This window comes from Canis lupus, chromosome 33, assembly GCF_011100685.1.
Source record: "Canis lupus familiaris isolate Mischka breed German Shepherd chromosome 33, alternate assembly UU_Cfam_GSD_1.0, whole genome shotgun sequence".
NCBI lineage: Eukaryota > Metazoa > Chordata > Mammalia > Carnivora > Canidae > Canis > Canis lupus.
Window position 1 is genome coordinate 9,528,464 of NC_049254.1, and position 25,884 is coordinate 9,554,347.

At 35.1% G+C, this 25,884-nt stretch overlaps 1 long non-coding RNA gene across 5 annotated transcripts in view; it reads right to left on the reverse strand.

The window, feature by feature from the left end:
• Positions 1-25,884, reverse strand: part of LOC102155985 — a 113,274-nt gene that overhangs the window by 53,730 nt on the left and 33,660 nt on the right. The gene's annotated exons all lie outside the window — the stretch shown is intronic.

Here is a 25,884-nt window from a genome sequence, read left to right on the forward strand (position 1 = left end):
CACTGATCATTAGGGAAATACAAATCAAAACAACAATGAGATATCACCTCACACCTATCAGAATGGCTAAAATAAAAAACTCAAGAAATGACTAGTGTTGATGAGGTTGCAGAGCCCTATTGCACTGCTGGTAGGAATGCAAACTGGTACAGCCACTCTGGAAAATAGTATGGATGTTCCTCAGAAAGTTAAAACGAGAACTATCCTATGATCCAGCAATTGATCTACTAGGTATTTATCCAAAGGATTAAAAAATACCAATTCAAAGGGGCACATAAACCCTGATGGGGTTTTGTGTTTTTTTTTAAGATTTTATTTATTTATTCATAAGAGATACAGAGAGAGGCAGAGACATAGGCAGAGGGAGAAGCAAGCTCCCCAAAGGAAGCCTGATGTGGGGACTTGATCCCAGGAGTGGGATCATGACCTGAGCCAAAGGTAGACGCTTAACCACTGAGCCACCCAGGTTTCCCATACCCTGATGTTTATAACAGCATTACGTACAATTGCCAAATAATGGAAAAAGTCCAAATATCCATTAATTTATGAATTGATAAAGATGTGGTGTATACATACAGTGGAATATTACTCAGCTATAAAAAAATGAAATCTTGTCATTTACAATGATGTGGATAGAACTAGAGAGTATTATGCTAAGCAAAATAAGTCAGTCAGATAAAGACAAATACCATATGACTTCACTCATATGTGGAATTTAAGAAACAAAAACAACAAGCAAAGGAGAAAAAAAAAGAGATAGAGGGAGGCAACCAAGAAATAGACTCTTTACAGACAACAATCTGATGGTTACCAGAGGGGAAGTGGGCAGGGGGATGGGTGAGATAGGTGGTGGGTATTTATAATGCATTTGCTGTAATGACCATCCAGTGTCATACAGAGGGGTTAAATCACTATATTGTAATCCTGAAATTACTATTAGCCTGTATATTAACTAACTAGAATTTAAATAAAAACTTAAAAAAAAATAACAAGACATTCCAATTCTTTACTTCTTGGCATCAATCTATGGTTATAATTGAATCTTTCATTCTGACTTTCTGGCCTAGTTCAGAAGGTCTTAACTCTTCTCAATCATGATTTCACTGAATATTAAATATATCATATTTGTCCTTTTACGTAACTTCTTATGTCAGTTCACTTTTGGATTATTGTAATCATTTGCATTTTGGTACCACAAAGATCTGACATCAATTGCAATGACACATTTTTCAACCTTAACCATTTCCTCTATTTTCTCTTGCTCCTTCATTTTTCCCCTCAGTTTTAGTTTCATATTTGTCCTTAGGAGAATTGCTCTTTCTAAGACTTAAAAAAGTTAAAAAAGGATTTACCCTCTAAAATTCTCTATTCTTACATGAAATGTAGATATTATTTTCTTCATTTCTCCATCAGGCTGTCAATTAACTAAATTACTGCTTAATTTCCCCTCAGAGGCGGATTACCACCTCTACTATTCTTCTGAACATAGACTCTTGCTGGTATAAGATAATCTCCTAAATATAAAACACAATGGATTTTAAGTCTCTTCCCTCTTATCTCCCTAGAAAATTTGGCATTGCTACTGATGTCCTGGCTCTCTCATCTCCCTAAACATTTCTCTCTCAGGTTTTTCCTTTGTTCACCCTTTGCATAATATGAACCTTTCTCATAGATTAGTCCCTTGCCCTCTCCTCAACTATTCTCTTTCCTCCTTCAGAAAACTCCTGCACTCCTAACAATGCATATCTGCTTGACTAATAATTTCCAATTTGATCTTTTCCTTTGTCCCTCGTGGCACATCCCAAATATCCTATCACCTATTTCTTCATCCATTGCCACTCCAGACTCTGCATGTTTACAACTAATTTATACCATTTAATTTTCTCATTTCGATTAAGAGACCTGCTATTTTTCTACTTACTAAAGCTTCAAGTCTTGGTTACAATAACTAATATATATTTATCCCCTGCTGTGTTAGATATAGGTCTTCTTATGCAAAATCTGTCATATTTTACTCTTTTGAGGACCTGTAAACTCCAATGCCTCTCAAAAATTTTTATTGGAATATATTCAGTTAACATATATGTTCTGCTCTAAACACTTGTAAAAATGTACTCTCTTCTATATTTGCTCATCCTCCAGACTTCTAAAGTGTTGGGGTGTTTCAGAGTTTAGTTCAGGAATTTCTTCTCTACTATATCTACACCTGCCCCCGGAGAAGCTTCCTAGATAATGAACATTCAAATCTTTATAATTCTAGCATCAGTCCCTTGCCTAAAATCTAGCCACTTACCTCACATTTCTATTCAAGATTTTACTTCAATAACTGATAACCAACTCAAACTTAATATGTTTAAAATCAAACTCCTGGTGAATTTATCCTCAACTGGGCCCAAATCCTGTTTCATCAGGGGTCTTCATCTCAATAAATTCGTTTCACTCTTTCTGTTGTGCAGACCATTAAAAAAATAAGACTTCTACATCCCCAAATTAATCCTGTTAACTGTATTTCAGAATATGTCTAGAGATCTCCATTTCCAATGGTCTCTGTGACCATTCATTCAATGATTTCTTTGTCTCTTATTTGGATTATTGCAAGAGCTTCTTAACCAGGTCCTCTTTCACTCTCCTCACCTACAACCAATTTTCCACTCATCAGTAATAATAGCCCTACTAAAACTTCCTCCTCTGCTAAAATCACAATGAAGGTCCTTAAAATGTCCTACAGGGCCTGCCTTTTACTGACTTATAGCTCTTCCTCTCAGACCATATCTCCTATCATCATTTCTCTTGTTCTTTTGTCAAGATCACTGTTTAGATCAGTACTAATACCATAGGATGGGGGCTGATTTGGACCTCTTCCCTCCCAGACAGGGACATGTAGCCTCATCTAGAGGTATGGTATATTTACAGGGGGTTGCTACTGGCATCTGATAGGGAGAGGCCAACGATGCTGCTAAACATCCTATAATGCACAAGACAATTCCCCACAACAGTCATCTGGCCACAAATGTCAATAGTACAGAGTTGAGAAACCTTTTTTTATTGTTACACTGATGCCCTTCAGATTCCCAAAAAATACATTAAGAATATGTTAAGAGTGCCACACCCTCCTCGCTTTTTACTAAATGCTGGTTCTCTTTGGAACATTCTTTTCCACATGTCTCTCTGAAAACATTCTTTTTCTGATAGAGGTATGCTTTTGTTTTATGCAGATCTGTCCAATACCACCTCAGAAAACTGTTCTGTAACTATCCTATCTACTCTCCAAGTAGCTGCTATCATGAAACCTATTTTCTTTCCTTTATTATAATATATTATTTGTATGTTTGGATTTTGTCTATTTATGCCTATCAGAATGAGCTCCATTACAGCAGGGTTATTGTCAGTTCTCATCCCTTATACCTAGAACCCCAAACAACATCTGAAACATGTAGTAATGATATGATGAATGAACAGACAAATGAATGAATTGCTTATCCAGAGCCAACTCATCCTATCCTATTAATTTCCTTCTATTTACAGTAATATAGTTCCCCAAGTTCTAAGGATTTTCTTCCTTTAATAGTACTTACTATTTTCACCTGTTTTTTGGAGTTAGAAAGTAATAGCATTTCTGTTTTCACAGAAAATTTTAAGAGTTTATGTTTGGAACTTTAACTACTTAGCAGGAAATGGCCACCACAAACCACTTATCCTATGCAGTTTAGTAGTCCATTGCTTCATAAGATCTATTAGTAAAATTTCTCTGAATTATAAAATTTAGTTTCTGCATTAGGTGCTATTTTCCTGATTGACTAGATATAATTTTTATGGCAGCATAATACTTTTAAAAATAGGACATAACAATCCTTTCTAAAAAAAAATCACAAGCTATGACAATCTTGAATATAAATATTAAATTCAAATAATCAAAAATATCCTCTTGATATTAAGGAAAAATGGTTCATACACATATCTTAGAAAGTTAGTTAAAGTATATGGGCCATGAAAAAAATTTACTCTCCTTCATATGTATTTTTTTTTATTTGTAAGACTTCAGAATCTAGAGTTCCATATTAATTAATTAATGGATGTTATAGTTAATACAATGGATAGAAATTAAATAGGCAGATTGAGCATGAACTTGAAATGAAGAATGACTCTCTAACCCTGGAAATTATGAGTCCTAATAGGGAAAAAATACTTGTTTTCATCCTTAAGTATCCTTGATTTGGACAAAATTTATTCTGAGATGAGATGAATAATAACGGCAGAGACCTTTTTTCCTTCATATCCTGCTTACATATATGTGTTTACATATATGTATACTTTTATACAAATATTCCTTACTAGTTTGTTGCTTGGGGATCCCTGGGTGGCGCAGCGGTTTGGCGCCTGCCTTTGGCCCAGGGCGCGATCCTGGAGACCCGGGATGGAGTCCCACGTCGGGCTCCCGGTGCATGGAGCCTGCTTCTCCCTCTGCCTATGTCTCTGCCTCTCTCTCTCTGTGTGTGACTATCATAAATAAATAAATTAATTTAAAAAAAACAAAAAACAAATATTCTTTACTAGTTTGTTGCTTGTATTTTCATTTTATTTTCTACAGTATATTTTGAAAAGCTGAACATTCTAACTTTGATAAAGTCCAATCTATTCATTTATTCTTTTGTAATTTGTATTTCAATGTTTTATTAAGATGTCTTTGCCTAACTCTTGGCTGTAAGGCACCGAGTTCAATTTCTTGGAAATTTGTTTTAAAAAACCCAATTGATCACATTTATGTGTGCCTAATACTGTATTCTCTATAATATTCTTTTGATTCCTTAATCTAACTTCACACTACACCACACAACCGTACACTTGGTAACTTTATCTTTAGAGTGAACTTCTAAATCAGTTAATTAAGGCCTATAACTATATTTTTTATACAAATTTAAGAATTAGTCACATTGTACAAAACTTCTCTGAAATTTTTTTGAAATTGGTTTATATCTATCATCTATCTATTTATTTATTTATTGGAGTTCAATTTGCCAACATATAGCATATCACCCAGTGCTCATCTCTATATCTATATATCAGTTTAGAGTGAATTGATGTTTTCATAATACTGCATTATACCTCACAAACCATAATAAATCTTTTTATTTAGAATTTCATAAATTTCTCAGTCATCTTTTTCAGTTTTAAATGATCAAGTCTTACACATATTTTAATTATATCACTAAGTATTTTTTAATTTTTATGCAACTGTAAATTAGATTATTTCTATTCTACTTTATTTATTATTTTTTTCTATTCTATATTTAAAAATGTTTTATTTATTGGAAAGAGAGAGAACAAACACAGAGGGAGGTGGAGGGAGAAGCAGACTCCCTACTGAGCAGGGGCTCAATGTGGAGCTTGATGCAGGGCTCAATCCCAGTACCCTGGCATCCTAACCTGGCCCAGAGGCAGACACTTAACCAACTCTGTCACTCAGGTGCTCCATTTTATTCTACTTTTTAATAATTTGTTGTAAGTATATGGAAATAAAATTTCTTTACTAATGTTATTTCCTGCAAACTTGCTAAATTAGTTATAATCAGTTTTTGAATATTGTAAAATGTTCTAACTATAAAATTATATCTTTTCAATCACATACTAGTTTTTATTTTTGGCACTAATGCATGGATATACCCTCCAGTCCAATGCTGAGTAACAGATATTCTAGTCCTGTTTTCAATGTTAGAGGGAAATTATAGTAATTATAGTAATATAGTTAATACAGGGATTATATTACTTTGTAATGTCAAACTTTGCATTACCTGCTAAAATCACGTGGTCAGCATGGGTTGTCAGACTTTTATGTTGTTTAGTTTGACTTGCAAATATTTTGGTAAAGGTTTCTGTTTCTTATAATATCTCTCTGTCATATAAAGTAATGTTGGCTTCGTAAATGATTTGCAACAGATCCCTCCTCTTCTATTTCTCAGATTCTCTGTGAGATTTCCATTATTTCCTCATAAAAAGTTTGATGAAGGGCAGCCCAGGTGGCTCAGTAGTTTAGTGCTGCCTTCAGCCCAGGGCATGATCCTGGAGACCCAGGGTTGAGTCGCACGTCAGGCTCCCTGCATGGGGCCTGCTTTTCCCTCTGCCTGTGTCTCTACCTGTGTGTGTGTGTGTGTGTGTGTGTGTGTGTGTGTGAGAGAGAGAGAGAGAGATGAATAAATAAAATCTTTTAAAAAAAAGTTTGATGGAATTCTTCACTGAATCATCTAAGCCTGGGGTTCTGTTTTAGAGAAGAGTTTAATAAAGTCATTGTATATTAGAGGTATTTTCATTTTAGTCTTTTCTTGGTTGAATTTTAGTAATTGAATTATTTAGTAATTTATCCATTGTATCTAAACTAGGCATAAAACTGTTCAGAAAGGTAATTAGAGATTTATCAGGTTTTTTTTTTGTATATTTTTTTATTGGAGTTCGATTTGCCAACATATAGCATAACACCCAGTGCTCATCCCGCAAGTTCCCCCCTCATTGTCCCTCACCCAGTCACCCCATCCCCCCGCCCAACTCCCTTTCCACGACCCCTTGTTCATTTCCCAGAGTTAGGAGTCTCTCATGGTTTGTCACCCTCACTGATATTTCCCACTCATTTTCTCTCCTTTCCCCTTTATTCCCTTTCACTATTTTTTATATTCCCCAAATGAATGAGACCATATAATGTTTGTCCTTCTCTGATTGACTTACTTTACTCAGCATAATACCCTCCAGTTCCATCCATGTCAAAGTAAATGGTGAGTATTCGTCCTTTCGGATGGCTGAGGAATATTCCATTGTATACATAAACCATGTCTTCTTTATCCATTCATTTACTGAAGGACACTGAGGCTCCTTCCACAGTTTGGCTAGTGTGGACATTGCTGCTAGAAACATTGGGATACAGGTGTTTCACTGCATCTGTATCTTTGGGGTAAATCCCCAGCAGGGCAATTGCTGGGTCATAGGGTCTATTTTTAACTCTTTGAGGAACCTCCACACAGTTTTCCAGAGTGGCTGCACCAGTTCCCATTCCCACCAACAGTGCAGGAGCGTTCCCCTTTCTCCACATCTTCTCCAAAATTTGTTGTTTCCTGTCTTGTTAATTTTCACCATTCTCGCTGGTGTGAGGTGGTATCTCATTGTGGTTTTGGTTTGTGATGCAGAGCATTTTCTCATGAGCATGTTGGCCATGTCTATGTCTTCCTCTGTAAGATTTCTGTTCGTGTCTTTTGCCCATTTCAGGATTGGATTGTTTGTTTCTTTGCCATTGAGTTTAATAAGTTCTTTATAGATCTTTGATACTAGCCCTTAATCTGATATGTAATTTGAAAATCTTCTCCCATTCCGTAGGTTGTTTTATAGTTTTGTTGACTGTTTCTTTTGCTGTGCAGAAGCTTTTTATCTTAAGTCCCAATAGTTCATTTTTGCTTTTGTTTCCTTTGCCTTCATAGATGTATCTTGCAAGAAGTTGCTGTGGCCAAGTTCAAAAAGGGTGTTGCCTGTGTTCTCCTCTAGGATTTTGATGGATTCTTGTCTCACATTTAGATCTTTCATCCATTTTGAGTTTATCTTTGTGTATGGTGTAAGAGAATCGTCTAGTTTCATTCTTCTGCATATCACTGTCCAATTTTCCCAGCACCATTTATTGAAGATACTGTCCTTTTTCCAGTGGATAGTCTTTCCTGCTTTGTCAAATATTAGTTGGCCATAGAGTTGAGGACTCATTTCTGGGTTCTCTATTCTGTTCCATTGGTCTATGTGTCTGTTTTTGTGCCAGTACCACACTGTCTTGATGATCACAGCTTTGTAGTACAACCTGAAATCTGACATTGTGATGCCCCTGGCTCTGGTTTTCTTTTTCAACATTCCCCTGGCTATTTGAGGTCTTTTCTGATTCCACACAAATCTTGACATTATTGATTCCAACTCTCTGAAGAAAGTTCATGGTATTTTGATAGGGATTGCATTGAACGTGTATATTGCCCTGGATAGCATAGACATTTTCACAATAGTAATTCTTCCAATCCATGAGCATGGAATATTTTTCCATCTCTTTCTGTCTTCCCCCATTTCTTTCAGAAGTGTTCTGTATTTTTTAGGGTATAGATCCTTTAGTGTATAGAAATGCCACTGACTTCTGGGCATTGATTTTGTATCCTGCCACACTGCCAAATTGCTGTATGAGTTCTAGCAATCTTGGGGTGGAGTCTTGGGTTTTCTATGTCCCATATCATGTCATCTGCAAAGAGGGAGAGTTTGACTTCTTCTTTGCCAATTTGAATGTCTTTTATCTCTTTTTGTTGCCTGATTGCTGAGGCTAGGACTTCTAGTACTATGTTGAATACTCATCTCATACCAGATGAGAGTGGACATTCCTGTCTTGTTCCTGATCTTCGGAGAAAGGCTCCCAGTGTTTCCTTATTGAGAATGACATTTGCTGTGGGCTTTTCAAAGATGGCTTTTAAGATACTGATGAAGTTTCCCTCTATCCCTACTCTCGGAAGAGTTTTGATCAGGAATGGATGCTGTATTTTGTCAAATGCTTTCTCTGCATCTATTGAGAGGATCATATGGCTCTTGGTTTTTCCCTTGTTGATAGGATCTATCATGTTGATTGCTTTATGAGTGTTGAACCAGCCTTGTATCCGGGGATACGTCCCACTTGGTCATGGTGAATAATCTTCTTAATGTATGTTGGATCCTATTGGCTAGTATGTTGTTGAGAATTTTTGCATCCATGTTCATCAGGGATATTGGTCTATAATTCTCCTTTTTGGTGCGGTCTTTGTCTGGTTTTGGATTAAGGTGATACTGGCCTCATAGAACGAGTTTGGAAGTATTCCATCATTTTCTATCTTTCAGAACGGCTTTAGTAGAATAGGTATTGTTCCTTCTTTAAACGTTTGATAGAATTCCCCTAGGAAGCCATCTGGCCCTGGACTTTTGTGTCTTGGGAGGTTTTTGATGACTGCTTCAATTTCTTCCCTGGTTAGTGGCCTGTTGAGGTTTTCTATTTCTTCCTGTTCCAGTTTTGGTAGTTTGTGGTTTTCCAGAAATGCATCCATTTCTTCTAGATCGCCTAATTAATTGGAGTATAGCTGCTCGTAATATGTTTTTTAAATCATTTGTATTTCCTTGGTATTGGTGGTGATCTCTCCTTTTTCATTTGTGATTTTATTAATTTGAGTGTTTTTCTCTTTTATTTATTTATTTTTTATTTTATTTTTAATAAGGCTGGCTAATTGTTTATCTTATTAATTCTTTCAAAGATGCAACTCCTGGTTTTGTTGATCTGTTCTACAGTTCTTCTGGTCTCTCTTTCATTGAGTTCTGCTTGAATCTTATTAACGCTCTTCTTTTGCTTGGTGTAGGTTTTATTTGCTGTTCTTTCTCCAGTTCCTTTAGGTGCAAGGTTAGCTTGTGTATTTGAGTTTTTTCCAATTTTTTGAGGGACGCTTGTATTGCGATTTATTTCCCTCTCAGGACTGCTTTTGCTATATCCCAAAGATTTTCAAACTGTTGTATCTTCATCTTCATTAGTTCCATGAATCTTTTTAATTCTTTTCTAATTTCGTGGTTGATCCATTCATCTTTTAGCAGGATGCTCTAACCTCCACGTGTTTGAGTTTCTTCCAAATTTCTTCTTATGACTGAGTTCAAGTTTCATAGCATTATGGTCTGAAAATATGCAGGGGACTATCCCAATCTTTTGTTATCAGTTGAGACCTGATTTGTGACCTAGTATGTGGTCGATTCTGGAGAAAGTTCCATGTGCACTTGAGAAGAATGTGTATTCAGCTGCGTTTGGTTGTAAAGTTCTGTAAATATCTATGAAATCCATCTGGTCCAGTGTATCATTTAAAGCTCTTATTTCTTTGGAGATTTTGTGCTTATTACATCTGTCATTTGCAGAAAGTACCGAGTTACAGTCTCCCAGTATTAGTGTATTATTATCTAAGTATGTCTTTACTTTGCTTATTCACTGATTGATATACTTGGCAGCTCCCACATTAGGGGCATAAATATTCAAAATTGTTAGGTCCTCTTACTGGATAGACCCTTTAAGTATTATACAGTGTCCCTCTTCATCTCTTACTATAGTCTTTAGAATAAACTGATTTATCTGATATGAGGACTGCTACCCCTGCTTTCTTTTGAGGACCATTTGAATGGTAAATGGTTCTCTAACCTTTCATTTTCAGGCTGTAGGTGTCTTTAGGTCTAAAATGATTCTCTTGTAGACAGCAAATATATAAGTCTTGCTTTTTTATCCAGTCTGAAACCCTGTGTCTTTTTATGGGATCATTTAGCCCATTCATGTTCAGAGTTACTATTGAAAGATATGAATTTAGTGTCATCATAATATCCATTCAGTCCTTGTTTTTGTGGATTATTTCTTTGGGCTTCCTCTTTATTTTACAGAGCCCCCCATAATATTTCTTGCAGAGCTGGTTTGGTGGTCACATATTCATTCACTTTCTGCCTATCTTGGAAGCTCTTTATCTCTCCTTCTATTCTGAATGAGAGCCTTGCTGGATAAAGTGAGATTTATCAGTTTTATCGATCTTTCAAAACATCAGCTTTTTATTCCCTCGAATTTCTCTAATGTTTGTATTCCATTCTATTGATTTCTGCCTTTATCTGTATTCTTTCTTTTGGGATTTTCTTTTTATCTTTTAACATTTCTTGAGTTAATAAGTCACTTCATTAATTTGATATGTTACCTTTTAATAATTTACACATTTAAGCTTACTAATTTCCCTCTAAGCACTGTATTAGCAGAATTTAATACACTTTATATGTTTTTATATCCATCCTATTCAAAATATTTTCTAAATTCTTCTATAAAATCTTCCTTGACCCTTGGGTTATTTGTGTGTGTGTGTGCATGTGTATTTAATTTTCAAATAGTTAATTTTCAAATCTTTCAATTACTAATTTCTAGCAATTAACATTCTATATATAGAACATGATTTATATAACCTAATCATTTAATTTTTTTTAAGATTTAATTTATTTAGTCATGAGGGACACACAGAGAGAGGCAGAGACACAGGCAGAGGAAGAAGCAGGCTCCATGCAGGGAGCCCGATGTGGGACTCGATCCCAGGATCACAACCTGAGCCGAAGTCAGATGCTCAACTGCTGAGCCACCCAGGTGTCCCTCATTTTAAATTTCTTAAGGAATATATTATGGTCTAGCATATGGCCTATCTTTTTAGTGTTTCATATACACTTAAGTAGAATGAATTTTCTGCTTTTTTGGGGTCAAATTAATTATAAACATATGAATATAATTTCGGTCCCTTTGTTTGATGGTTCTTAAAGTCTTCTACAGTCTTTTACCGAATTTTGCATCCTATTCTACAAATAACTGAGAAACAAGTGCCAAAATATCTAACTCAAATAGTGGTTTAACCAGTTCCTTTGTCTATAATCCTCTTCAGTCTGTCAATGTACTTAAGTATTTTGAAGATGTGTTTTGGGGGCTTAAAAACCAGAATTGTTATAACTTTTTAGTGATTTAATCATTTAGCCATTATGATATAATCCTATCAGCCTGCAACATTTCTTATCTTTAAATCTATCTTATGTGAAATTAATAAAACTATTCTATTTTTCTCATAATTATTATTTTTGGTATATTATTTATGATTTATTTTTTTAATTTACTTTGACAAAATTTAGGCTTAAAAAAGATTGCAGATGCCTGCAATACACACACACACACACACACACACACACACACAGAAGAAGAGGGACAAACAGAGCAAGAGTAAGAAGAACAAAGCTGCACAGTGAAGTGAAGGGCACTACGTATCCTGCTCTTGCCAGCTCACCACCCAGTTACTGTTTTTCCTTTGGTTTTCCCTTTTGGCCACAAAGCTAGGTTTCTCATGCCCACGTGATAGCTTTTCATGTGAGAGGAGGCTCATTTTGGATGGAACAAGGCCTGCAGTGTTTACAGGATAGTTGTAAGAAGCCAAGTTTATTTTAGAATTGGTTGATTGCTTTGTGTTGCATGGTTATATATCCTGGGATCATAAAGTCTCTGTAGTTATCTGTGTGAAGAACAATGGATCATTAAACCTGTATTTCTCTGCAAAAAAAAAAAAAAGAAACGTATGTATATTTCATTATTAGAATTATTCATATTATTTATTTGTTCTTGATTGACTTTTGTAGTTTTTCTCTTTCAATTAATTGATCTATTTCATCTAAAATTTCCAATTTTTGACATAGATGTTTTATTTATTTATTTATTTATGGTATTCTTTTATTGTATTTTTAGTATCTGTGAATGAGTGGTAAAGTCCCCTTATCATTCTAGAGATTGGTAATTGCTTTTATCTTTCTTTTGTGTTTGGTCAGTCAGGCTGGAGATTTATCAATTATATATTCATTTTTTAAAGAAGGTCTTTTGGTTTTTCTGTTGCTATTATTTTTAAGTTTTATTAATTTCTGCTCTGATTTTTATAATTTTCTTCCTCCTGCCTCCTTTGGATTTAATTCAGTCTCCCTTCTCTAGTTGTTTAAGGTAAAGCCCAGATTATTGATTTTGGATTTTTTTCTAATATATGTATTTAATTCTATGAAATTTTCTATAATCAGTGCTTCAGCTTCACACTACATATTTGGTATTTTGCATTTTCATTTAAGATAGCTAAAATGTTTTAAATTTTTCTTTAAAGTGTTTTCTTTTTTGACCCAGGGGGTGTACTACCTAGAAGAAATTATAAATCTCTAGAAACAATCTTCTAAGACTGAATCATGAAGAAAATTGCATAGACAAATTACTAGTAAGGAGATTGAATGAGTAATCAAAATCCTCCCAACAAACCAAAGTCTAGCACCAGATGGCTTCACTGTGTATTCTACCAAATATTCGAAGTATACTAATCTTTTCCAAACTCTTAAAAAAGAGAGAGAGAGAGAAAGAGAGAGAGAGAGAGAGAGAGAAAGAGAGAGAGAGAGAGAGAGAGAGAGAGAATCCTTCAAACTCATTTTACAAGTCAAGAATTACCCTGATACCAAAACCAGGAGAGGACACTAGAAGAAAGGAAAATTACAGAGCAATATCCCCGATGAACACAAATGAAAAAAGCTTCAACCAAAGATCAAACCAAATTCAACAAACATTAAAAGGATTATATACCATGATCAAGTGGGATTTATTCCATGGTTGCAAGGATGGTTCAATATTCATAAATGAATCAATGCGATATACCATTTTAACAAAATAAAGGATAAAAATTATATAATCATCTATATCATAAAGAGGTAAAAATGTCACTACTTACAGATGACATAATACTACACACAGAAAATCATAAAGGTTCCACAAAAAACTGTTATGAGTGATAAATGAATTCAATAAAGTTGTAGGATATGAAATATCAATATATGGAAATCCTTTGCATTTCTACACACTAATGCACAGTAATAGAAACAGAAATTAAGAAAAAAATCTCATTTACAACTGCACTGAAAGGAACAAAATTCCTAGGAATAGATTTAACCAAGAAGTAAAAGATTTATACTCTGAAAACTAGAAGAAATTAATGAAAGAAATAGAAAGTGACACAACTAAATGGCAAATTAAGCCATGCTCGTGGATTGGAAGAATATTGTTAATATGCTTATACTGTCCACAGCAATCTACAGACTCAATGTAATCTCTATCAAAATACCAATTATGTTTTCCACAGAGGTAGAAGAAGAAAACCCTAAAATTTGTATGGGCCACAAAGGACTCTGAATAAGCAAAGCTATTTTGAGAAAGAAGAACACAGATGGAGGTTATCACAGTCCTAGATTTTAAGATATACTACACAGCTATAGTAATCAACACAGTAGAGTACTAGTGCAAAAATAGACACATAGATCAATAGAACAGAATGGAGAGGCCAGCAATATACCCACGTATAAATGCTCAATTAATCTATGACAAAGGAGGCAAGAATATATACTACATGGAAAAGACAGTCTCTTCAATAAATGGTGCTGGGAAGACCAGATAGCACCATCCAAAAAGTGAAACAGAACCATGTTTTTATATCATACACACACAAAAAAATTAAAAATGGATTAAATAACTAAATGTAAAACCTGAACCATAAAAAATCTTAAAAGAAAACAGTAAACTCTTGGACACCAACCATAGTAATATTTTCCTGGATCTGTCTCCTCAGGCAAAGGAAACAAAAGAAAAAATAAGCAATTAGGACTATTATCAAACTAATAGCTTTTACACAGCAAGGCAACCATCAACAAGATGAAAAGACAATCTCCTGAATGGGAGAAAATATTTGCAAATGATAGCTTCCATAATAGGTTAATGTCCAGAATACATAAAAAAACTTACACATCTCAACAAAAATAATCCAACTAAAAAATAAAGGAACTAAATAGATATTTTTCCCAAGATGACATATATGGCCAACAGATACCTGGAAAAATACTCAACATCACTAATTATCTCACATCAGTCAAAACTGCTGGTATCAAAATGAGAAGAAATAACAGGTATTGGCAAGGATGTGTGAAAAGGGAACCCTTGTGCACTTTCGGTGGCAATATAAATTGGCACAGCCATTATGGAAAAGAATATGGAGGTTTTTTCCCAAAATTAAAAACAGAAATACCACGTGAGCCAATAATTCCACTGCTGGATATTTGTGCAAAGAAAATAAAAACACTAATTCAAAAAAGTATATGCTCCCCATGTTTATTGTATTATTTACAGTAGCCAAGGTATGGAAGCAACCTAAGCATTATCAATAGGTGAGTAAGCAAAGATATATATATACACAATGGAATATTATTCAACATAAGAATGAATGAAATGCCATTTGTGATAACATGGATGGGCCTAACGGTATTACGCCTTGTGAAGTAAGCCATACAAAGACAAATATCACATGATTTCCACATGTATGTGGAATCTAAAAAACAACAGGGTAGCTGGGGTGGCTCAGCGGTTTAACGCCACCTTCAGCCCAGGGTGTGGTCCTAGAGACCCGTGGGATCAAGTCCCACATCGGGCTCCCTACATGGAGCCTGCTTCTCCCTCTGCCTGTGTCTCTGCCTCTCTCTCGAAAAAAAAATAAATAAATAAATAAAACATTTAAAAAAGAAATAAAAAAAGAAGCAGAGAAACAGATTAACAAATACAGAAAATTGGTGGTTGCCAAAAAAGGGGGAATCTATGGGTGAAACGAGTGAAGGGGATTAAGAAGTACAAACGTCCTGTCATAAAACAACCCTCAGGCATAAAAAGTGCAGCATAGAGATAATAGCCAATAATACTGTAATATACTTCTCATGGGGAACATTTGGTAATGCATATAATTATTGAATCACTATGTTGTGCACCTGAAACTAATATTAATGTTACCTATACTTTAATTTTTTAATTAAAAGAAATTAAAGAAGATGCAAATAAATGGAAGTATATTCTGTGCTCATGAATTAGAAGAATTATTGTAAAATGTCTATATTACCTGCAGCAATCTACAGAGTCAATAAAATCTCTATCAATCTAAAGGCATTTTCACAGAATTAGAACAAACAAGCTTAAAATTTACAAAGGACCCTAAGTAACCCATCATTCTCAAGAACGAAACTGAAGGCACCATGTTTTCTGAGTTTGTGCTATATCACAAAGCCATAGTAGTCAGTTCAGTAGGGTAGTGGCAGGAAAACAGATATATAGATCAATAGAACAGAGCAGAGAGCCACAAAATAAACCATACATACACTGTTAGTTAATTTACAACAAAGGAGCCAATGATATATAATGGGGAAATGATAGTCTCTTCAACAAATAGCACTAGAAAAACTGAACAGCCAGTTACAAAATAATGAAACTGGACCACAATCTTACACCATATACAAAAATTTACTCAAAATGGATTAAAGGAAAAAATGGATTAAAGACTTAAATGTAAGACCTAATACCATAAAACTCCTAGAAGATAACTTAGATGGTAAGCTCTTTGACGTGGGTTTTGGTAATGATTTTTTGGATCTGATTTCCCAAAAGAAAAGGCAACAAAAGCAAAAATCAAGAACTGGTGTATATCAAACTAAAAAGCTTCTAAGAAAATCATCAATAAAATGAAAAAGCAACTTACTGAGTAGAAGAAGATATTTGCAAATCATGTATCTGAGAAGAGGATAATACCTAAAATATAGGGGATCCCTGGGTGGCTCAGCGGTTTGGGACCTGCCTTTGGTGCAGTCCCAGGATCAAGTCCCTCATCAGGCTCCCTGCATGGACCCTGCTTTTCACTCTGCCTCTGTGTGTCTCTCATGGATAAATAAATATAAAAAAAAAATACCCAAAAGATATAAACTGCTACAACTCAATAGCAAAACAAAACAAAAACATTCAAAGCAATCCAATAAAAAATTGGGCAGAAGACTTGAATAGACATTTTTCCAAAGACGATGGCCAAAAGGTTCATGAAAACATGCTCCATATTATTAATCATCAGGGAAATGCATATTAAAAACCACAATGAGATATCAGCTCATACCTGTTAGAATGTCTATTATCAAAAAAGACAAGGAATAATAAGTGTTGACAAGGATTGGAAAAAAGGAACCCCTTGTGCACTATGTGTGTAGGATTGTAAATTAGTGCAGTCTCCATGGAAAACAGTACGGAGATTCATCATAAAATTAAAAAAAAGAACTACCGTATGATCCAGCTATTGCACTTCTGGGTATTTATCTGAAGAAAATGAAAACACTAATGAAGAAAGATATATGTAACCCCTATGTTTATTCCACCATTTTTTGTAAGAGCTGATGATGTAGAAGCAACCTAAATGTTCATCACTGGATGAATAAATAAACTCGCACACATACATACCATGGAATACAATTCAGTCATAAAACAGAATGAAATCTTGTCATCTGCAACAACACGCATGGACCTTGAAAGCATTCTGCTAAGTAAAATAAATCAGAGATAAATACCGCATGATCTCACACGTGGAATCTAAAAACCAACAAACACCAAGCTCATAGACACAGAGAACAGACTGGTAGTTGCCAGAAATCAGGGCTGGGGTACAGGGGGTCGAAGAGTGGACATAACAGATTACAAGGTATAAACTTTCAGTTATAGAATAAGTCAGGGAGGTGTAATGTACAGCGTGGGGACTATAGTTAACACAGGTTTGCATGTTTGTGAGTTGCTGAGAGAGTAAACTTAAAAGTCTACATCACAACAAGAATTTTTAACTGTGTTTGGTAACAGAAAATAACTAGCTTATTGTGATTTCTCAATATAAACAAATATTGAATCATTATGTTGATTACCTGAAACTTATATAATGATTTTTGTCAATTATACCCTAATAAAAAATATTAACATATGCTGCGGAGGAAGCTAAGGGATTGAACTATTTTGGGGGCAGACTGCACTGTGAGAACTCAGAGGTTCTAATTCTATCCGTGGACTTCCGTGTATGTATGTGTGTGTGGCTGTGGTATCTAATTTTTCTATCCCTGCTAGAAATCTATCCTTTCTCCACTGAATTGATTTTGCACCTTTCATATTTTCTGTCCTTGGAGGAGTCTGTAAGTGGATACTTTTATGCGTCTATCTGCTAATATCACACAATCTTGATCACTGTATCTTTATATCAAACCTTAATATTGGATAGAGTCATTCCTCCTAGTTTATTCTTCTTTTTCACAATTCTTTCAGCCATTATAATTCCTATGCTTTCCCATATAAATTTTTGAAAAACTTTGTCTATATTCATAAAAAACTTCTGCAAGGGTTCTGATAGGAATCACTTTAAACTTATATATCATTTTGTGTAATTGAAATCTCTACTATTCTAAGTTTTCCAGTCCATAAGCATAATATGTCTCCATTTATTTTGTTCTGATTACTTTTTTTTTTTTTTAAGATTTTATTTATCTATTTGAGAGAGAGAGAGAGCGGCAGGAGGAGAAGCAGGCTCCATGCAGGGAGCCCTATGTGGGACTCGATCCCAGGTCTCCAGGATCACACCCCGGGAGGAAGGCAGGTGCTAAACCGCTGAGCCATCCAGGAACCCCCTAATTTGGATTACTTTCATCAGCATTTTGTATTCTCAGGATACAAGTCCTGTTACGTTGCTTTTTTAGAGCTGTTATTTATGTTTTCCTAGATTGATATCTAAAGGTCTTATTTTGAGAGAGATACATTGCTCCACATGACCATAGACATAAGAGAGCAATTCAGTTTAGGACTTTGGTGGAAAGAGAAAAGGTCAGGTTTCATCAAGTGGCATCAGCAGGAATGAAGGAAGTCATTCCTAATATATTGGTGGAGAAGTGTTAAAAGGCCTTGCACTATGAATGAATTTTCACTATATATAAGGCTGTACTTAAGTCTATTTTCATCTGATCAACATAATTGGAAGAAGGTAGATCAATGAATGTAAAGGCAATGCTAGATTTGCTAAGTGACTTTCTCTTACTATTTTTGAACTACAACATTTTATTGAAATATTTCATTGTGGGATCCCTGGGTGGCTCAGCAGTTTAGCGCCTGCCTTCAGCCCAGGGCCTGCTTCTGGAGACCAGGGATCAAGTCCCACGTCAGGCTCCCTGCACGGACCCTGCTTCTCCCTCTGCCTGTGTCTCTGCCTCTCTCTCTCTCTGTGTGTCTCTCAAGAATAAAAAAAAATAAAAATAATTTTTTAAAAAGAAAGATTTCATTGTATACTGCCTTATAATTAAAAACTATCAGACAATTCATTTCCTTTTTTTTAAATTAATTTATTTTTTTTTTTTACTAGCAGCCTGACAAAGTAATTTCTTTTCCTCTGACACAACTCAGAGATGAGTACCACTAAAGCCCGGCTGGATACATAAAAAGTTATTTTATTCTACTTTCATAAATCTAAAGTTGTCACACTGTTTTCTAGCTTGGAAATACAATTCTTCACAGAGTTTCTTCTCTTTCCTTCTAATTTACCTCTTTAATAGGTAGCTATCTCCAAAATTTTATTTTACTAATGTTAAACTTTTATTATTTTTAATTGTTTTACTTAAATATTATAAAAGACAGGGTTATCCTTACTTTAACTTTATTAACATTCTGATTGTTATTGTTGTAGACCATATTCAATTGTGTAGATTATTGGCCAGAGATGTAGGCCAATAGTGAAACATGTGACTTGTTACACAGTAAGAGGATATTTGTAAAATGAGGAGCTTACTTAATTTTGTCTAGTATTCTCATAGACATACCACCTTTAAGTTTCCTGAAAAAAGTGTACGCAGAAGTCAGGGTCTGTCAAATGTATGTTGTGTTTGTGAAGAAGAGTTATAGTGAAAAAAATTAAGTGTGTGAAATACAGAGCTGGACTATTTCAGTTGTGATTCTAATTACTTCTCTTAACAGCTCTATGAAATTGATTGATTGTGTCTCAAAATACTCAAAAATGAGAATAATGATAATAAAAGGACTTTTGTCCATAAGCACATTTTAAAACAATGTCAATGTGCATAACATTGTGTAAACATATGTAAAGTGTATATGTAATACACTCTTATAAATATTCAATACTGCTACATATCACCATAAGAGAGCTTCTCCACACTACACGTCGTCGTATGCTGTGCTACACCACATGGAAAACTCATTTGACGTAAGCAGTTAATGACATAGAAACTATAAAATTATAAGCAGGCCAAACGGTCTGCTCATGACCCTGCCCTGTTAGCCCTCACCTGAATTCTGGGCTAAAGTTCTGATGGTATGTAAAAAGATTTGGATGTAGTAAGAGGGTTAAGGCACATAAACTGCAACTACAAAGAGCATAGCCACTCTAAGGGTTAGATTAGCCCCAGTATTACCAGCTGGGATTCTTGAAACAGAGACATTTCTTAAGAGGCAATATCTCCTTTGAATCTAATGTTCTAGTTTTGTGGAAAACCCACTCATCCAAAAATGCCTTCCCATATAAGAGCCAAAATGTTCAATCCCATTCCTCATCATTCTGACAAATCCAATCAGTAGAGCCTCATTAATGTCTTATTTTTCACCTGCTTGCTAATCTTCTTCTTTGGGAAGGAAAGAAGGAGCTCAAGGCAGAAGTAAATTGAAGGGACGCAAAATTTGGCCTCCCACTAGGGCCTAGAGAATTCCCTGATCTCCACTTGGATTTTGCTAGGTTTTCAAAATGGCTATTTCCTCAACTTTAATTCCAACGGAATATCTGCATACCCTGATGTCATAGCACGATGGTGAAAGAGACACTTATGGCCTGAAGATTATGTCAGCGAAATTATTAGTATTATTCCAGAAGAATAATGTTACCATTCAAACTTAGTAAGTCATTCCTTCATTTATTTAGTTACATACCAAATATTACTGCCCACTCTTTTATGCTAGCAAATTCTAGGCAACAGAAATATAGTTTAACAAAGACTTTTTTTTTCTTCTGCTAGAATTGCTCTCCTAACAAGAAAAGGCTCTAGGGTTACTGAACCTCGATGGAAAAATGGGAGGCTGAGTTAGCTCTCAGAAAAGGATGTGTTGACTAGGAAACCTAAGAAAAAATGGGAACCAATATAGCATTCATGGTGAAGACTGATTTTGGAAACAAAGATGCGTTTTAACCTAAGCTGCAGGGCAAATGTTCACAACTACATGGTGAAAAACAGGTCTTAGAAAAGGCTGCTACAATTTTTGCAAATATGTGAGGGTGAATAAGAAGCAGTTCCTAAAATAACGCTATTTTTAAGGAAAAATGAAAAAATGTTCTGTGGGAAGTTTGTTATGTTTCTGCTTTTACTAGTGGAACTTTTGATTATATCAGAATTGACATTAATAAAAAATTAGTCCCATACCAAACCCCAAGTCTGACTCATTCTTATGGCTATTATCCAAAATTACCCTTTAGCCACTACAAAAGCTACAAAAGATATTAGGCAAACCATGACTGGTAAGGAGGATGCATCCGCTCATTCTCTGGCCATGACAATATGGGCACTGATTTCCTTCAAATGCTCCTCTGGAATTTGAATAGCACCCTAGCATAGCACACATATGAGAAATTCAGCATAGTGAACCATCTGAGAGTTGCTCATTAAGTTCAGAGTATTTTATGCTAATTGTACAAACAAGTTATCACTGACATAAACATCTTGTCACTCATCCCTTATTTAGCTACAGAAAAGTTTAAAGATGACCTGACCAACGTAGCATCATAGTCCACAAAGCAGTGTAAATAAGCCATGAATGTTCTCAAAAATAGATCTTGAATGGGAAGGCAAAAAAGAAATATGCAAAGGAGCCGAGTCATTCATTTATAGAGTAGTTACTAAACAAGCAAAAAACTGTATTTTTGACACATCAAAGGAGAAATTTAAAGCCATTACTTTGTATACAACTCAGAAAGGAGCCTGGTCTACAGGTTTCCACAAACTCAATTCCAATTTATAGCCAGAGGTTCTAAAACTTAGATACAGGGGTCTTTCCATAGAGCAGCCTAGAGGTGGTCGTTATTTTGAGAAATAAATGATCAACACACTTTTTTTCCACTCCCACCACATACACTCCCAAACTTCTTTGCCTTCAATCTTCCATTCTTGTGGCTTCCAAATTTCTGACCTATCAGCCAAACTTTTTCAAATGCCCAGAAGTCCAGGAGCATTTATAGTGCAGGATACTTATCCTCTCATTTCAGGTTCTGGCCTCACAAAGTGGTCAAAGCCCTGTTTATTAGTAAGGTTTACCTCCACACTCTTTCAGGACCATCCCCAGGCAAAGCTGTAGTGTAGTGGCAGTTCATTCCCAGCCCTCAAGCCACCCCAACCACAAACCAGGCCCAGATTTTTATTCCAACTCCATCACTTGGCTGTATATAATACTCCACAGGGTTATCAGCATGTGTTGAGGGAGAAGCTCCAATAGTAGCAGGTGGCTTGGGCCTCCATAGCAACCTCTTTGATATTTATGTCCTCTAGGCTAGTTCAGGGCCAATCCTGAATAAACTTTACTGATATTCTCACCCAAATTTATGACTTGGTAGACCCTTTCTTGCTATGTAATCATTTGATGCCCCCTGTTAGGTGCTCAGTATCTACTTAGGGGTCAGGACCATAGCAGAAGTTGTTTTTCAGGTGGTAAATCTTCATCTGAGAAATATGGCATAGCATTATTCCAGAGCCTTTAGGATTCTATGCTGTAACTCCTCTAATAGGGTTTCAAAAATTTAGAGAAAGTCCTTATGTACCACAGATACCTACAACACAATGGAATCTGTTGGGTCACATGCCCCAAGAAGTGAGGCCCACCTGTATCATAGCTCAAGTCTCTTAGAGAGCCCCCTCTTATAATCTGGGCCACTTTCAAAGCTGTGGTTCTTCCAACACACCAACAAATGATTTTTCACAGTATTCTCAAATCTGGTATGTACTATTTCCAAAATCTGAAGAGGCCTACAAGTGATGTGCCTCTTGTGTTTAAGAAGTACAAGGTATAACAACATGTCCTTTACTTTGGAGATGTCTCAGCATATGAACACTTTTTCTTGTTTTCTTTTTCAGTTTATGTATTTGAAAGAGAGAGAGAAAGAAAGAAGAGAACGAGCTAAAGAGCAGAAGCAGGGGGAGCTATAGAGGGAGAGGGAGAAGCAGCCTTCCTGCCAAGCAGGGAGCCTGACACAGGACTTGATTCCAGGACTTCAGGATCATGACCTGAGCCGAAGGCAAACACTTAACTGAGTCACCCAGGTGCCTCGCATATGAACACTATTAAAAATTTAAATAATATGGAATGTTCCTGAATGTTGAGAGTTTATAACTACCATCTGGTGTGCAAGTGTCTTTACTGGGGTATTTCAAGAACTATAATCAATCAACATGAAGGCATCAATATAGTGGGAACACAGAGATGGCCTGTAGAATATCCAGACAACCAAATTCTCTCCAGACTATATTATCAAAGAAGGTGTAGGACAAAAAAGAAGAAAGAAAGAAAAGAAAAGAAAAAAAGAAAAGAAAAGAAAAGAAAAGAAAAGAAAAGAAAAGAAAAGAAAAGAAAAGAGAAAAGAAACAAAAGAAAGAAAGTGTAGGACCAACAAGCACATGAAGAGGTATTCAACATGACTTAACTATTAGGGAAATTAATACCAAAACCACAATAAAATATCACCACTGAGACAGCTCCTATAGAAAAAAGAAAAAAAAAAAGTAAATAAGTGGTGGTGAGGATGTAGAGAAATTGGAACACTTAGGCACTGTTGGTAGGAATATATAAAATTGTGTAGTCTCTATGGAAAACAGTGTGGCAGTTTCTCAAAAATTAAATGTGGAATTACCACATGAGTCAGCAATTTCACTTTGAGTATATATCCAAAAGAATTGAGACCTGGGTCCTGAGAGCTATTTGCAAATCCATGTTCACAACAGCATTATTTGTAATACCAAGAGGTAGAAGCATATAGATGACTCCATTTGTATAAAGCACCCGGAAGAGGCAAATCCATAGAAACAGAAAGTAGACTGGTGATTGCCAGGGACTAGAGAGACTGGTGGTAATTGCGGAGTCACCCCTAATAAGTATGTCTTTTGGGGTTCTAAAATTGATTATGGTGACAATTGCACAACTTCATGAATACATTCAAAACCATGGGATTGTACAATTTAAGTGGTGGAACATATGGTATATGTATTATATTTGAATAAGGGTTTACCAAAAAACAAAAAAAAAAAACAAACAAACAAACAAAAAAAAACAAAGGAGTATAGGAAGTTACTGTGGTCCTATAGCAAGAATATGAGTATATATGCCTGCTGTGGCTGTTGCTATTTTTCTTTTTAATATACATTAATGCATTATAGATAGTGTACTTGCCCATGAGAGACTGTATACCCCTAGTATATTTTCCATTCGAGAGGTTTTTCCAATTTCAACAGAGGGCCTTGATTTAGCCGACTAACAAAGTGAATAGGAATTTTTATTTCTGTGTCTCTGAAATAAACCCTACCTGACTCCCATTTTATTATACCAAAGCCCAATTCAGACGAAGTAGCCAAACTAAAAATTTTATTCGTGCCTTAGAGCTGATGACCAATGTGAGCAGTTAATATTCCACTAATGATAAAACTTTCAGACACTGTAGAAATCAGGCAAAGAAATATATTTTGGGGGAATAGTGTTGTTTGACAAAACATAATCCATAATACTAGTGAATATTTACCTATCTGTCCACTCATGAACTATACCAGAAAATTGAGTATGAGTATGCATATCAGAGTGTGTTTAGCTTTAGTTAACACTTCATCCCTTTTCCAGAGAGAGGGAAAAAATGAGGCGGACCACATCTTTCCCTCTTTCAGCTACCACACAAGGTAATAGGTATTATAAAAGATCTGGCATAGAATGTGTATATAACTTAAAAACTCCCCAAAAGAAGCAACTCAAAAGAATTCGGTTTTAAACGCTGTCTAGGTCCTAAAGCAAACATTGAAATGCAACATGTCATCTTCAGAAATTATTTCCATTTGTTTTAAAAAAAATCATTGCTATCAATTTTGCATTTCCCTTAGTTTTATCAATTCTTTTAAAATGTTCAGCGAAATGGAATATGATATGAACTTTGCCATCATTTAGGAATCAAGATAGTGACTGTCTACAAAATCAAGACCAAAGAAATGCTTCTAAAAAGCTTTTGAGACAATAAAATCTCTTTATATTGACATCTCAATTCTAAGGATACCTGTGAGAAAAATTTTTCTAATTCTTATCTCTCTCCAGCCTATTTTATTTTGCCAAAGTGAAACACAGTGTTAAGCAATTAGTTAGGTAATTTAGGAAAAAAAATCAGCTATGTATGACTGTGGCTTTGACTCTGAAGGTCACAGAATGAAAGGCATTGTAAGGGTAATTATTTCAATTTCACTCTGATGGAGACAATGAGGGCAATAACATGTTAAGCTTTTTCTGTTTTTAAGAGGCCAAAATGAATGTAGAATTTAAGGTGTTTGTGTGTGTGTATACGTCACTCCTAAAAATTGACCTTAAATCTTGAATATCTCTAAATTTTAGATTATTAAATGCTACTTAGTTATTTCTAACATTGTCCATATTCTTCTAATTCAATTTCTTCTTAACATCGCAGTTAGAAGCAGACAGCTGGCTGACAGTTCCAGAGATCCTCCTACTCTAATTAAATAGCAGATTATTCTCTTCAATGGTCCATGTTGCTGTGTTTAATATCAGCAAAGGACATTCACAATGACCTTTTATACTTGGTGACAAATAGGATTCCAGGAAGCCTTTGAATTACCCAATGTAATAGGTGAAATGCCCTCCACATCACAGTAAAATAATTAAAGGGGGAAAAAAAAAAAGAAAACCATCATTTCCAGGTGTTAGTTGTGAAAAAGTAAAGGAATTCTGAAATTATTTCCATGTGGGTATAAAATTTTAAATACTCATATATCCAGACAGGAATAATTAATATTATTTTCTCTATTTTACTCTTCTATATTTGATTTTTATTTTAATAATTTCTAAGTATTACATAAAGGCCAAATGTTTTGATTTTGCCCTTTATTTTTCTATTGGGTAAGACCAATATTCTTTTTGCAGTTAATTAATCATTAAATGAAAACTTAAGACAATGATGTTTTAATAATGGGAATTTCCCCTTTAAAAAAAAAAAGATTCATGGCCCTTTTATGTTCACCACTATTTATGTTTCAAATCTACTAGTTATCTCTCAGACTTTCTCTCATTTGACTTAGTAAAAATGTTTGGCATTGGTGAGCATTTTCTGCATAAAATAATTCCGTTTTTTGTCTTTTTGAAAATCACAGGATTTCCTCCTACATTTCTGAACATTTTTTTGGTCT